This window comes from Azolla caroliniana, unplaced genomic scaffold (assembly GCF_043228905.1).
Source record: "Azolla caroliniana isolate FFs.n. ecotype wild unplaced genomic scaffold, voAzoCaro1.0.p SCAF_3, whole genome shotgun sequence".
Taxonomy (NCBI): Eukaryota; Viridiplantae; Streptophyta; class Polypodiopsida; order Salviniales; family Salviniaceae; genus Azolla; species Azolla caroliniana.
The window spans coordinates 18,383,603-18,397,591 of NW_028230438.1; the positions used below are offsets into that span (position 1 = coordinate 18,383,603).

General features: G+C 38.1%; 1 long non-coding RNA gene across 2 annotated transcripts; it reads right to left on the bottom strand.

The window, feature by feature from the left end:
* Nucleotides 1-9,293: 9,293 nt before the first annotated feature.
* On the bottom strand, nt 9,294-11,247 carry LOC147866385 (uncharacterized). Of its 2 annotated transcripts, none has more exons than XR_015529569.1 (3): nt 11,045-11,247; nt 10,044-10,705; nt 9,294-9,941 (listed from the first exon to the last, which is right to left on the bottom strand). It is a non-coding gene; the product is annotated as an uncharacterized LOC147866385 (long non-coding RNA). The 2 variants fall into 2 exon arrangements; XR_015529570.1 differs by having other exon boundaries at nt 9,641-9,941; nt 10,044-10,464; nt 11,045-11,234.
* Nucleotides 11,248-13,989: the final 2,742 nt, after the last annotated feature.

Here is a 13,989-nt window from a genome sequence, read left to right on the forward strand (position 1 = left end):
TCAAATTAGACTAACGTATTGTGTTACAATATCTCTCACACACACATATACACACACACAAAAAAAGTCACCTTTTCAAACCATGAAGACTTTGTTCTCTTTTCTATGTTGGTAAAAGCTCAAAATTATATTAATTGTATGTAAAATCCAACTGTTACCATAGATTGACATATTCCGATTCGTGGGGGTTACCAAACGAATGCATACGAATACGCATACAAATGCATGAAAAAATATTCATAAAATAAATAAATAAATAATCATAAAGTCCCCACTTTTTAGTTTCTTAGATATATCATTTCAAGTTATAACAAAGAGGACTTTGACAATAAAAAGGGGATATTTTACTTCACATTGAAAAAGTTGGTGCAGCCAGATTGCCTCCTTCTTCCAACCCGGCAATGTACCCGACCTCTGTGGTCGACAGGGTCATGCGCTCTTGCAATTTTGACGTCCATGATATGGTGCCACTGCCATAGGTAAATATATTGCCTAATGTCGACTTTTGATTATCCGGGTTGCCGGCTTAGTTGGAGTTTGTATAGCCTTTGACTTCGGTCGAATTGGCCGAATCGAAAGTCAACTATACATCTTATGTTCCTCGTAGATACCTAAAGATGTTCTTGATAGCCTCCCAATGCTTCCGTCCTGGGTTCGACATGTATCGGCTGACGACCCATACGGCATATGCAAGGTCGGGTCGGGCTGCCACCATTGCGTACATGATGCTTCCTACGGTCGATGCATATGGTATCTTTCCATTGAGCTCTCTCTCCTTGTTGGTCGAAGGAGAGTCCCTGTGTGTTAGTCGTGTTGATGTCTGGAGTGGAGTTGGTGCCGGCTTAGTGTTCTTCATGTTAAACCTTCTAAGCACCTTTCAGATATAGTCGAACTGGGAGAGCCAGAGAGTCTTCGTCATTTGATTTCGCTAGATCCTCACGATTAAGATATGTCAGGCTTGTCCGAGTTCCTTCATCGAAGGGTGATCATTTTGACTATCAACGAGAAGATCTCGTCATAGTTGATGCCATGTTCCTGTTTGAAACCTTTAGCGACAAGCCGAGCTTTGTACTTGGGTCGGTCAAAACCTGACACATACCTATATCAGTAGACCCATTTACAAGGTAACAACTTCCTATCAATTGGTAATTCAACCAACTCCCATGTCTAATTCTCTTTTATCGAGTCCATTTCGGATCTCATGGCTTGCAGGCATGTCTCAGCATCTGGTGCGACCATAGCTTGTTTGTATGAGGTGGGTTTGCTTGCATCGGTTTAATGGATGTAGTCGAGACCCGATTGATAAAAGTTGGTCAACCTTCTGACTCATCTAGATCTCTTGGGTGCTGAGATATTAGTTGGTTCAAGTCCATCGATCGGCTTAGTTAGTTGACCGGTATTTCTTGAACCATCATTAAAAGTCATGTTCGATGATTCGCCCTTGTAGTAAGATTTCAGTGATGTAGAATCATCCTCCACCTCTTCGGGATTAATTAACAGAGGGGTTGATGCTTGGGTTGGCTCAACTCAACCGTTTGGTACCTTAGCCAATTTGGGTGAGTTGGTCGATTCGACTCTGTTTGTTTTGACTTTGCCCTTTTTAGCTTTGCCTTGGTCAGACGATTCAGCTTTTTCTGATCACCATCCTTTGGCTTTATCGGTGCTTGCCGATTTTCCCTCTTTAGCCCTTGTGGCTATCTTTGTTGATTTGTCCCTTGTCAATATCTTAGTCGAGTCCAATTCGACTAGTGGACCTCTTGCCGATTCAGAATCGACAAGGGGGTTATTGGCTCAGTCGACTTCGACTGTTTGTTGAATCGCTGATTTAGCTTGGTTTATTGGCTCATTTTGATCCGATAAGTCGAATGAGACGCTTTGCCGATTTTCAGTTGGGTCCATCGGAAGAGTATCGAGTCTTCATTGAGGACAATATCGCTACTTTGGATTAATTTCCAGTTCTCCAGATCCCATAGCCAATTGTCGAAGTCCCCACAATTCCATAATTGAGACATATGCATTTAAGTGCATGGGGTGCCAACTTGGTCCTTTTGTCCCTGGGTATAAAGACATAGGTTTCACTTCCGAAAATTCCAAGCCTCTTGTAGGTCGACGTTTTGTTGAACCATAGTGCCTATGGTACTTCGAGTCGCACTGCTCTCAATGTCGATAGATTTATCAAGTAGAGGGTCATTTACAGTGCCTCGGCCTAGAATTCCAGCTTCAGTCCAAAATGTTGGAGCATTGCCATCACTCTCTCTTGAATTGTCTAGTTCATGCGTTCCGCCACGTCGTTCTGCAGGGGAGGGTATGGAACAGTTCTCTGATGTTGGATTCCTTTTTCGGACAGGTACTATTTGAATGCTCGAGACATGTACTCTTCTTTGTTATTGGATCGGAGTATCTTCACTCTGTATCCTGATCGGTTCTCCACTTCGGCTAGCCACCGAGTGAAGACCTTGTGTGCCTCTTCTTTCGACTTAATTGAATAAACCCAAATTTTCCAATTACAATCATCCACAATTGTGACGAAGTATTGGGAGCTGCCTAAAGACTATTCAGGAATCAACCCATAGATATCAGTGTGTACAAGCTCTACAAGTGTTGTATCGTCTCATAATGGAGACAATGCGGACTTTGGGTCTGTTTCCCATAACGAGAATGCTCATAGAAGTCCGTCTTTGCTTGGAGTTTCAGGATGCAGTCGTTTGCCATTTACCGGTCCAGTCCAGCTTGAGACATATGGCCTACTCGACCATGCCATAAGTTCGATTCGGATGAATCCACTATGTTCATGGCCCCTTCTAGACTGATCTCCATCAGCAAGTACAAGTTGTTGTACTTGTATCTGACTTAGAGTCAACCGATACCTAGCTTCGACAAGCATCCGATGGAGACCAGACTCCTCTTTAGCTCAAGTATGTGCCAGACTCTGTGTAGGGTGTTTCAATTGTTGTTCGGCAATTGAGTGGGGACCTCTCTGATCCCTGTGATTACGCACTCATGCCCGTTGCTGAGTTAGACTGTGCTCCAACCAAATAGTTTGCAAACCATTCAATGTGAAAAGTGGCATCGGAGTCCAACAACCATCTTCGTGCGACATGCACACTATATAGAACTTCTCTGATTGTAGATTCCTTTAGAGAAAGGACTTTTTCTTAGTGGAAGTGGAAGGATCGTGCATTCCACTTGTTGATTCTTCTTCAAAATATCCAAATATACCCTCTCTACAAAATTTGGATGCACTAGTATCACATGTTCCGCAATTTGATTAGAATTTGCAAATATAAAAATACATGATAGGTCTCCGAGTGGAGAACATTAGAAATTCAACTAAGTTTGGATGTGCTGATAAGTTAATGTCATTATAATAAAGTTCAATAATGGCTGAATATCTCACTATTGTGCGACATGTCAAACACTCAGTTAAAGACTTTTATTTTTTTGGTAAGTTTTGCAAAAATATGAAGTGTACATGTAACCAAACTAATAAAATGAGTTATAATTTATACTTTGACCCACACTTGTATGTATATAATTGTGGAGAATGTAGGATAGTGAACTTTAGGATAATGTGATTGGAATAACAAACATAGTAAGGTATTTAATACTTGTATTTATAGTTGATCTAATCTATTCCTTAGTTTACTCGCATGGGATAAAACCGTATGTATATAATTGTGGATAATGTAAGACAATGAACTTTAGGATAATGTGATGGAAAAAACAAACCAACTAAGCTTGACAATACTTGTATTTAAAATTGATCTAGTCTATTCCTTAGGTGATTCGCATGGAATCAGACTCTGAACAAACACACTAGTGGACTACAAGCGTATAAAAACATGCGGATATTGCTGAGAGTTGTGCTCCAAGGTCGTGCAACTAATGGGACAACGTGGCATCGACCATTATCAACACACTACACAATGTCAGTAGCAATAGAAGAGAAATATAATAGTTTTAGCAATAGAAGATAAAGATCCATAATATATGGACTGGTATATATTAGACACGGAATGACAGTCTTGACAATTGATCGCAAATAATAACATGGACAATCATGGCGACAATGCTTCGAGAATGTTATGTGTAGGTAAAGTTTGACCACAATCAGCCTTAATGTAAACTAATTCATGTTTCTCCATATTGGTAGTCAACAATACACGCAGTGAAACCAATGTCATAAGTCAACAAACCAAGTATATGGAAATAAATTTGAAACATATAGAAGACTATAAAGAATGGAGTACGCAAAGTAGAACCCAAAATTTGTATTAGTAATGTGAATTCAAAACATTACATTTCGTCAACAAAAGAGTCTATTACATAGCAATTAAATCGTCCATGTCATTATCTTCTTCATCTCCTATAGAAGTCACTTCCGCTATACGTGCATTGTCTTCCCCTGATACTCGAGCCACCGTAAGATCTTTTATAAGCTCATCATCAAGCTCAATTAGCTCCCCCGGTTCCCCGGCTAATGGAGGAATAGGCTCTCGCGAAGCAAGTTGAAACCTTTCGGTATCAGCGACGTGCTTTGCACCGACCTCCTCGCCCTGCTCTAGGCACTCCCATAAAGCCTTAATCCTCATGTTTATAAATACAACCTGCTCCTCGTCCTTCTCCAATGCAACTGTGTTTCTGAAGAGCTTCAATGCACATGCAAACATTGTCCTTGTGAAGAAAGCAATAAGAAGAATTAGTTTTCAATCAAATAAGAATCAGTATTGGTTATCTCAATAATGTAAACCTAGTTCGAGGAATACATGTGCCAGAAAACAGGTCTAATATCCAATCTCCTTCTATAGAGAACATCTCGATCAGGCGCATCATAAGTCGTTGAGGTTTTTGGTATGGGTTGACAAGTCCCCGTTCTATCGAGGTTACATGTCACAATTTTCGTGTCACTGCTGGATATACCAGCATATTTGAACCCCCAACTTCATTTAAATGCACCTTAATTCTTTGTTTCTTTATTTCATCGAAGTAACCAACCGTAATATATTCAATGGCATTTACGAACCAAAAGGTTGGCCCTCTATTGACATTTGTTTTTATCCTATAACAAATATTTTATCAAGCTAAGAATAGACTCAACAATATTAAGAAAGAAATATAGTAAATGAGACTTATAAATAATCCTTGCCATGCAAGGTTCTCGATGCAATTGCAGCGAGATCTCAAAGCTTGAGCTACCAAGTACCTTTGGTCCGTACTATGAAAGACAACTATCCTCCACAAGGATGCGGTCATTAGCTCAACAAAATCCTTAACCATCTTCTCTAATTGTTTGAACCTAAAAGGTTCAGCGTCGTATGATGACCCCGCCATTCGAAATCCATATGGAATATCAGCAATCATTAGCGTATATTCTTTCTTTGGCGCTTTTTCATTCATCTCAATGACATCGCCACAAATCACATTGTAGAAAATATCTCTAATAATATCCTTCTTGTGGCTAAATTTTTTGAAGAAGCCATCTTCCTCAATTTTGTACTCCTTGACTAAGCGACGATCCTTTTCTTTTCTGGCTCTCTCGAGATGTGCAAGGAAGGATGTTGGGAAATCGTGTATATCCTTGACTTCTCCTGGTTTCTTACCATGACAGGATTTCTAATAGAGGCAATAAGACATCAAGTATTATTACAAATCGTCTACATATAAGAAAACTTGTATGAAAAACACCAATACTAACCCAATCCTTGAATGCAATAAAATACTCCGATAACGCCTTATATGAAGACGTTACAGGATAATCCTCGGTCACTTGTTCCCAAGTTATGCATCCAAGTTGTTTCATCATAACTTCTTGGATCTTCATGTAAACCTTATGACTGTCAAATCAGAAAACGATATTAGAAATTTCGATTGTACCATATTGAGTTCAATTAACTATTTGAAAGACTTACTTATTGAACTCGGTGACCATTTCTTCAATGCTTAATTCTTTTGCCATAACCCTTGACAAAATAGATACAAGAAGTTGCTCCTCCTAATACCTTGCATTGCTCTCCATAGAGATAGGTTCATGTTGTCAGCCGCTTCTTCAATAGTTAAATCAATTTTCTTGGCCACTTGGGTCTTTAATTCCAATTGAGGGTCTACCTTACATTTCTTTTGTCGTTGACCCTTAACCTCCTTATTCTCCCACATTGTGAATATTTGATCTTGTAGGTCCCATACTTCTCCATCTCTGAAGGCAAGTTGAAACCAAGACTCATATTTCCGAAGACCATCCGACTTAACATTATCATCCACCACAATGCCAACCTCATGAAGGCATCGCCGTCGTTGGCCAGGGTGAAGCTTCACACCGAACTTTTGTTTGACGTCTAAGTATTCATGGTGGAAGAACCTTATCCATTCAATAAATGACATTTTTTTTCTATAGTCATTATCGTTGTTGTGGTCCCATGACAAAACCTTTGCCTCTTTAGTTGTGAGCCCCACGTATATTTTGCACTTGACATACTTGAAGAAGTAAGTCGTTGGGTGCTCTCTAACAAGTTGCCTACGTGCCTCAACCGAATATGATCCACCAATTACAAAGTAATTATATTGATCATGGTTTTTGATGTCGAAGTCTTCAGTGGTGTCATATTCTTCGGGATCCACCATTACAATGAAAGGCACAACTGTAGCATGTGGATTTATTTTCATTTTTTTCTTCAGATTCTGAAGATGCATTCAGTGTGGCTCTTTGATCTCAAGTGGTCTTCATCCTGTTTTCACATCAACTGGTGGCCTATGAATGTGTGTTATAGGCAAGTTAAAGACATGCCCTTTTCTCACCAGTTTTCGCTGCACTAACTCTCTCCGAATCTTATTCTACTCCAATGACAAGACACCAAATGCAAGCTTAGCACCTGGTGTCGCCCTAGTTTCATCATTTTCCATGGAGCTTGATGAGTCAGAGTCTAACATTTTAGTGGTCTTCTTTTTTGCTAGGCTTGATTGCACTTTAGATGCCTTTTTTGGGGCCTTGACCGGGGAGGGAGAGGGCTCCTTAGAGTTAGATGGCCTTGTATATATGGCCTTAAGGTTACGATAAGATTTTGTGAGCTCTCAAGATCTTTTCTAAAAGATTCAGGCCCACAACATTTCTTTACTAGCCGATCTTTCGCTAGGTACACTTTACGTACCCCCCTCGAGCAATCTGTTATCACAAGAATGTTGACTGAATCTATGTCTTCATAGTCAAATCGTAAGATACGGCCATACATAAATCCAGTCTCTTTTTCAAGCTGACCGTCGCCTTTCTTCTTTGTTGTATACAACACGACTTTTTTCTTCGAGGCAACATACTACATAGACCATTTTTCTACGTTAGATCACGGTCAAGAAAGTCCTCACCACCATTGGCACCTAACAATTTCTTTTGGCCAACTTCGTCCGATGGTTGAGATTTAGTTTCTTCGTTGAAGAGAAGCTTTTTTCCTTTCTTCACGTTCTCAAGAACAATTTGTTTTTGGGTCTCCATTGGAGAGCCCTGATAACAGAGCTTAATTTTCTTAATAGGCTAGTCTGATAGGTTCTAAAGCGATCTATTGAAGAAAGGCCATAAGTTAGCTAGTTCCCTAGATTTAGGTTAACTATCAAAATTCAAATAGCCAGACTATGACAAACACAAGCAATGTATTTGTGCTAAACCCTTATCTTTAATTAAATTCAGACATGAACATCATAGACCTTTATTGTCAACTTTGAATTTGTGGGTTATTGAACTTGGAAAATTATATATTATTCAGAGTTTTACGAGGATATGTATCATGTTGAATGGTAGGTAATGTCACATTGATGTCATAACCCATATTTTGAGAATTTTATTGCGATAGGTCTCATTTTTTACCCAAGGTATGGACATATTGGTATTATAACTGTAAAGAATCGGGTATGATTCTTGTGTAGCAGAAGAGATGTGTGTTATGTGTATGTGTGAGAGGAATCAGAGGAGAGATGAGAGAACACAAGATAGATAGAAAAAGGAATACTCAAGAAGAAGGTGTATATTTTACAAATAGAATAAAAATTACAAAATGTAGCATAACAAGGAGTCACAACCGACTTAGTATGAAGTGTGAGGAGGGTCCTTTATATATAATCACCCTCTCTCTTCATTAACTAACTACAACAACCACTCTCTCTCTTGGGGACTCCACTATATATAAGAAGGTTATATCACGTGCGTTCATGACATCATTTATAAACCCCTTATACGTATGTTTTTTACTATTTTAGAGGCCCTTTTGTAAAATAAAGATTAATAAAAATACCCCCTATTACCAATATATTTTTTGATAACCACCCATTTAAAATGCCCTTACATAGAAACTATACATGCACACATAGTTTCTAATCCAAGAAACCTAGAATGGATCTATGACCCTCTTTACAATTGATGACTCACAAATTTGTGAAAGAAAATTAAACATCATATGCAATTTTGTAGAAATGCTTCATCAAGTACAACATAAATTGAAAACACAATGTGTAAAGTATACAGTAATGCACAAACATTTAAAAAACATTAGAGGTATATCATGTATAAGCCACATATAAGTTCATGTCGATAGTTTATTTAAACATATGAAGAATATGAAGTGATAAAAAAGAATGTAATTTACAAAAAAAACAATCTTAAACTTGACATGGGACAATCCAAATGCATATCAATAATGAAATTACTAACAAATTAACATTATGTTTGGTTTCATGGATAAACTCATAAGAAGCCACTACATTATTTTTTCCCAAATACATTGATCAAACAAATGACAACATATGTTATATTTCCATTTGAAATGTAAGACATCACACTATAAAAATGAGATAAAATTAATCATTTTGTTATTCAATGTCTACTTAAAATACTTATTACAATAAAGGTTATCTTCATAAAAACCAACTATATAAATAGAAAACCCAAAGAAGCTTATTTTAGGTTATAAATTTCATGTAGTTTTTATCTTCAATGTTGGACCTGTATTATAGCCATGACATCACTCTACGCCTTCTCCACATCTTTGGTTTGTTTCATACTTTCTTTCTAAATCTCAATAATATGGCCTTTCAAGGAGGATGGCGCTTGTTGCTCTCTTGGTTGCTCATTTCCTTCTAAGTAGTTCATGCAAGGCATGAGGAAAAGCAAAAGTTGCATTTCTATCCAAATCAATAACTCATAAACAAAATCGTCATAAAAAAATACCAGAATAGTTATTAAGGATCATTGATATAGGACTTCTATATAATTGGGTCCAAAACTAACTCTTATACTTTCTTTATGACAAAACAATCCAATCTTAGCTTATGTATTTCATATATCAATGACTTACGTTCAAAAAAAATTCTAAATTTTATCCAAAATATATTCTTTTCCAAAGTTTTGGGGGTTTCAAATTTCCTGCTGTAAAATTTAGAAACTTATTTGAGAATAAGTCAAGTTATTAATGGTCATGACGTGGGACACAAGTATGTACCTACACCAATGGGCCTCATACAACTCTTATATGGTTTCTATAGATGATATATCATATCTAAGCCATCCTTGGAAAAATAATGCTTCAATTTCTCAGCTTTAGTGTTACTACAAGACCATATGAGAACCATCGTATACTATCAATTTCTCAGCTTTAGTGCATTTCCAAAACTATGAACATTTATGGTAAATAATCATGAATAAATAGATCCACAACTATGAGGATTCATGATCAGTAATAAAAAAACAAATTTACATATTTAAGAACAAACTAGACAAAGATGTATGTTTTCTCTCTAGCGGAATTGTTTCTACCACCATCAAACAAGCAAGCAGATAAACATGGTTGGCCACCAATGACAACTAACCATTTTAAAAAATTCAATAGAAACCTGGGATACAAAAAGTTGGGCCTATCCCCTCCACTCAAATAATCCTTGAGCATACGTAGATGATACTCAAGGATCTAATAATGGCAATAAAAAAAGGATCTTCATAAAAATTAGAGAGGGCTCAATCAATACCATTATAATTATGAAATTATACAGTAAACCAAAGTTTATATTACCTCTCAATATATGAGTTCCCTTACATCCTCTTTTGAAACTCTTCTCCTCTCGAATTCAAACTCCAACTTACTGATGGGTTGTGCAGCCAGTTCACACTCCACCTTAGCTAAGGCCTTGAAATAAAGATTTACTAAGGCCTTCACAAAAACTAGTAAAACTTTTAGCAATCTCTTCTTGGACTCAAACTAGAATAAATACAAGCACAAACTCTACTTTCATATTCATCAAAGATGAAACAAGTTCAATGAGAGTGTGTCTTCTTTGCAAAAGGACAATCTTTTAGATCAAAAACAAAAAGCTTTTCAAGAAGACGAAGAGCCAATGGATTTCTATTTTGGAAATTTCTTAGAAAGTTGCATCGATGACTTTTTCGCCATAGTCATGACCCATAAGATACTTCCTTGCTTTCTCATTTCTCACCTGCAGTAATTTCATCATCAGAATGGTGTGAATAATAAAATATACCTAGAAGATTCACAAATTCCTAGTGAAAACAGATGAGATAACCAACCCGTGAAATAACATCTATCGGTGGAGTACCAAGTAGGTATGTGATTAGATCCAGTTGGTGAACTACATTATTTCCAAGGAAAAGAGGTTTTCCTAATATAATCTCTGCAAAGATGCATCCAATGCTCTAGATATCATTGGCTAGAGTGTACTATAGTAAGAAATATAAAGAAGGGTCAGGTTAAGGGAGTATTTAAAGGCATAACCTGGTGTTCTTAGAAGTTCAAGGACGACCTTGGAATATAATGGAGATACAAGTTAGGGTGTGGATACACATGTTTTTGTCTCATGCATTCATTACAATATCTAATCTCCCTAGATTACCCCCAAAGACAAATGAGTACAATACACACATTATTGAAAGCAATCAAATTTAACACCAGATATAGCAATGATCAAAATATTGTGAAATTTCTAGTAATCATTCATGGTCATAAATATCAATAGTCCTAAAAAGGAGGTAATAATTCAAACAAATAAATGAACTCACTTTGGAAAAGAAGGATCCCAATAATTTTGGAGCACGATACCATCTTGTGGCGACATAATCTTGTACAAAGATACAAAATAATAACTTAATTATCTCTCAGCACCTAAAGATTGCAAATTGCGTGTTAAGAACATGGAATGTGTATATTTAAAGAGATTACTATATTGTCTGGAATATAGTCGTTGGGTTGTCATGACATACAACTCTTGTCAATCCGAAATCACATATTTTAACCTTGCAATCAACATTTGCAAGCACACGTGTGTGTGTGTGTGCACGCGCGCGCATATGTATGTATTGTATTGTATTCCATGTTATGTATGTATGTGTGTACATATTGTATTGTATTCATTGAATTGCATGTGTATGTATTAACATATTATATTGTAATGCATGTGTTGTATGTATGGAATGTGTGTGTGAATGTTGCATTGTATTGTATGTATGGAATGTGTGTATGTATGTGTTAGATATGTGTGTGAGTATATGTTTTATACATGTGCATATGCATGTATTTTATTGCATGTGTGTGTATGTATGTGTTAGATATGTGTGTGAATATATGTTCTATACATGTGCATATGCATGTATTTTATTGCATGTGTGTGTATGTATGTGTGTGAGTATATGTTCTATACATGTGCATATGCATGTATTTTATTGCATGTGTGTGTATGTATGTGTTGTTTGTGTTATATATATATATATATATATATATATATGTGCATATGTATGTATAATTGTATTGTATGTATGGAATGTGTGTATGCATGTTGTTGAGCGGCAAGCTCAACCGGATCCGGATCGACTGAATAAGCTTGAGCCGAATCGGCATCTAGAAGGATGAGTCGGTGAGCAAGTGAGCCGGTTAGCGGGATCAAACATTAACCGGAAGCCTAGTAGCAGCCTAGAGTACTAGGTAGTTAGTGTCGTAGTTAGTATCAGACGCTCATGTGAGCATTGCAATACGCGGTACTTCTGTCAGTCCTCTTAGGACTTGTATAAATAGTGTTGTTGAGCATGTTGTATAAAGACAGAGAACTATTATTGTTTTGTAATAGATTTTTAGTGTTCTACTCATTCTCTATCTCTCCCGCGTACATTCTGTGTTTCTTTTTCTCTCTCTCTCTCTCTGTCTATTGCTATCCGGCGAAGCCGGTTTGTCTGACGCTTCCGCACCTTCGTTTTTACATGGTATCAGAGTGCGAGGGTTGAGAATCTCTGCAGCCGACATCAACATCTGAAGACAAACCCTAAGACCCGGTAAGAACAGAAAGAGAAGTGATGGATAGAGGAATGGCTAGCTCGCTCCCGGTGGAGAAGCTCGACAGATCTAACTACACATTTTGGTCATACAAGATGCATCAGTACCTGCTTGGGCATGGTTACTGGAGCTATGTCGACGGAGCTAACGACACAGCACCTGATGCAGCACACAAGGACTTCCCAGTGTGGGAACAAGCAGCAAGCAGAGTGATGTACTGCTTTGCGTCTAGTGTCGGAGACCAGCTGCTGAGCCATGTCCGAGATGCCAAGATGCCAAAAGAAGCTTGGGGAAACCTGAAGAAGGTTTTTGTGGCAAGCACTACGGCTCGGAAGCTGCAACTCCGACAGGAGTTGAACAATGTCCGACAGAAGGACATGTCAGTAGCCGATTACACGACCCGAATCAAAGAGATCTGTGACTCACCTGCGTCTATCAACGTCACTGTAGAGGAAGATGAGATGGTGCAGATCTGTCTTGGGGGCCTAGTGTCTAAGTTCAAAGCGTTCCGAACGGCGGTATGTACAAGGGAGAATACGCCATCATTTTTTGACTTACAGTCGATGCTCCTTGTAGAGGAGAACCACGCCGGTGCGTCAACAAGTGCACCCACCGAAGGCGGATCGGCCTCGTGGGCATGGTGGACGAGGCGGGTCGGCTAGAAATGGTAGCGGCCGGCAAGAGTAGGACTGAAGGCATAGAGAACATGCCGATAGCAGTTCCGGACCCTCCACAAGTAGGGGGAGTCAAAGCGGCGCCAAAGGCCGGCAACCAAAGGCCGACACGGAATGCTGGTACTATGGTAAAAAGGGCCATAGCGAAAGAGAGTGCTGGAAGAAGCGCGCCGATTCGGACAGATCCGGATCCGGCAAGGCCGACAGAGAGAACCGGCAATACTCGCACTATGGAGAAGGATCGAGAGGATCCAAAACTGGAACAGCAGGTAAAGGGCCAGCCTTGGTGATGAAACACGAGGCGTACTCAATGAAGAAGACCACTTCCAAATCGAAGGAAGTGTGGTACGTTGATTCCGGTGTCGTAGTGTATTTCGTACACTACGTGAAAAAGTAAAAAATAATATAACCGATTTAATTACATATAAATAAATAAAATAATATATCAAGATATTTATCACGTGCATAGGGCAAGATTTGAACCCTATACCTCCACGTAGCCAAACCTCAACTTTACCATTATACTACCTTATCTTTAGTGTTCTATAAATAGATTTAATAACTATAAGTGCTTTATTTGCGCCTACCTTTATTAAAAGGTAAATCGTGCATTTTTAGAGTGTGTGAATATTTTATAGAAAAACGCAAGCGACTAAAAAGTGACTCATGCACATCTAGCGTGCATGAGCACTATATTTAGCAAATAAAAGCAAGGATTAGAAAAGCATCACATGCACATTTAGTGTGCATGAACATATTAGAAAAAAAGCATGTAGCTATGCTTAGTCTCTCCCATCACTACATAAGGATGGGGAGCACAATGTAATAGGTGTGTGAAAAATATTTGGGAAATTGGATATATTTCCTAAAACACCAACAATCAATAAAATATACTCGTGGGATTCACGAAGTTTAAGATAATCTATCTCTTTCAATCTAAATTCATATTCTTACATAAATATTGATTAATGTAATACTTGTGGGATTCACAAGGTTTGATCTCTTTT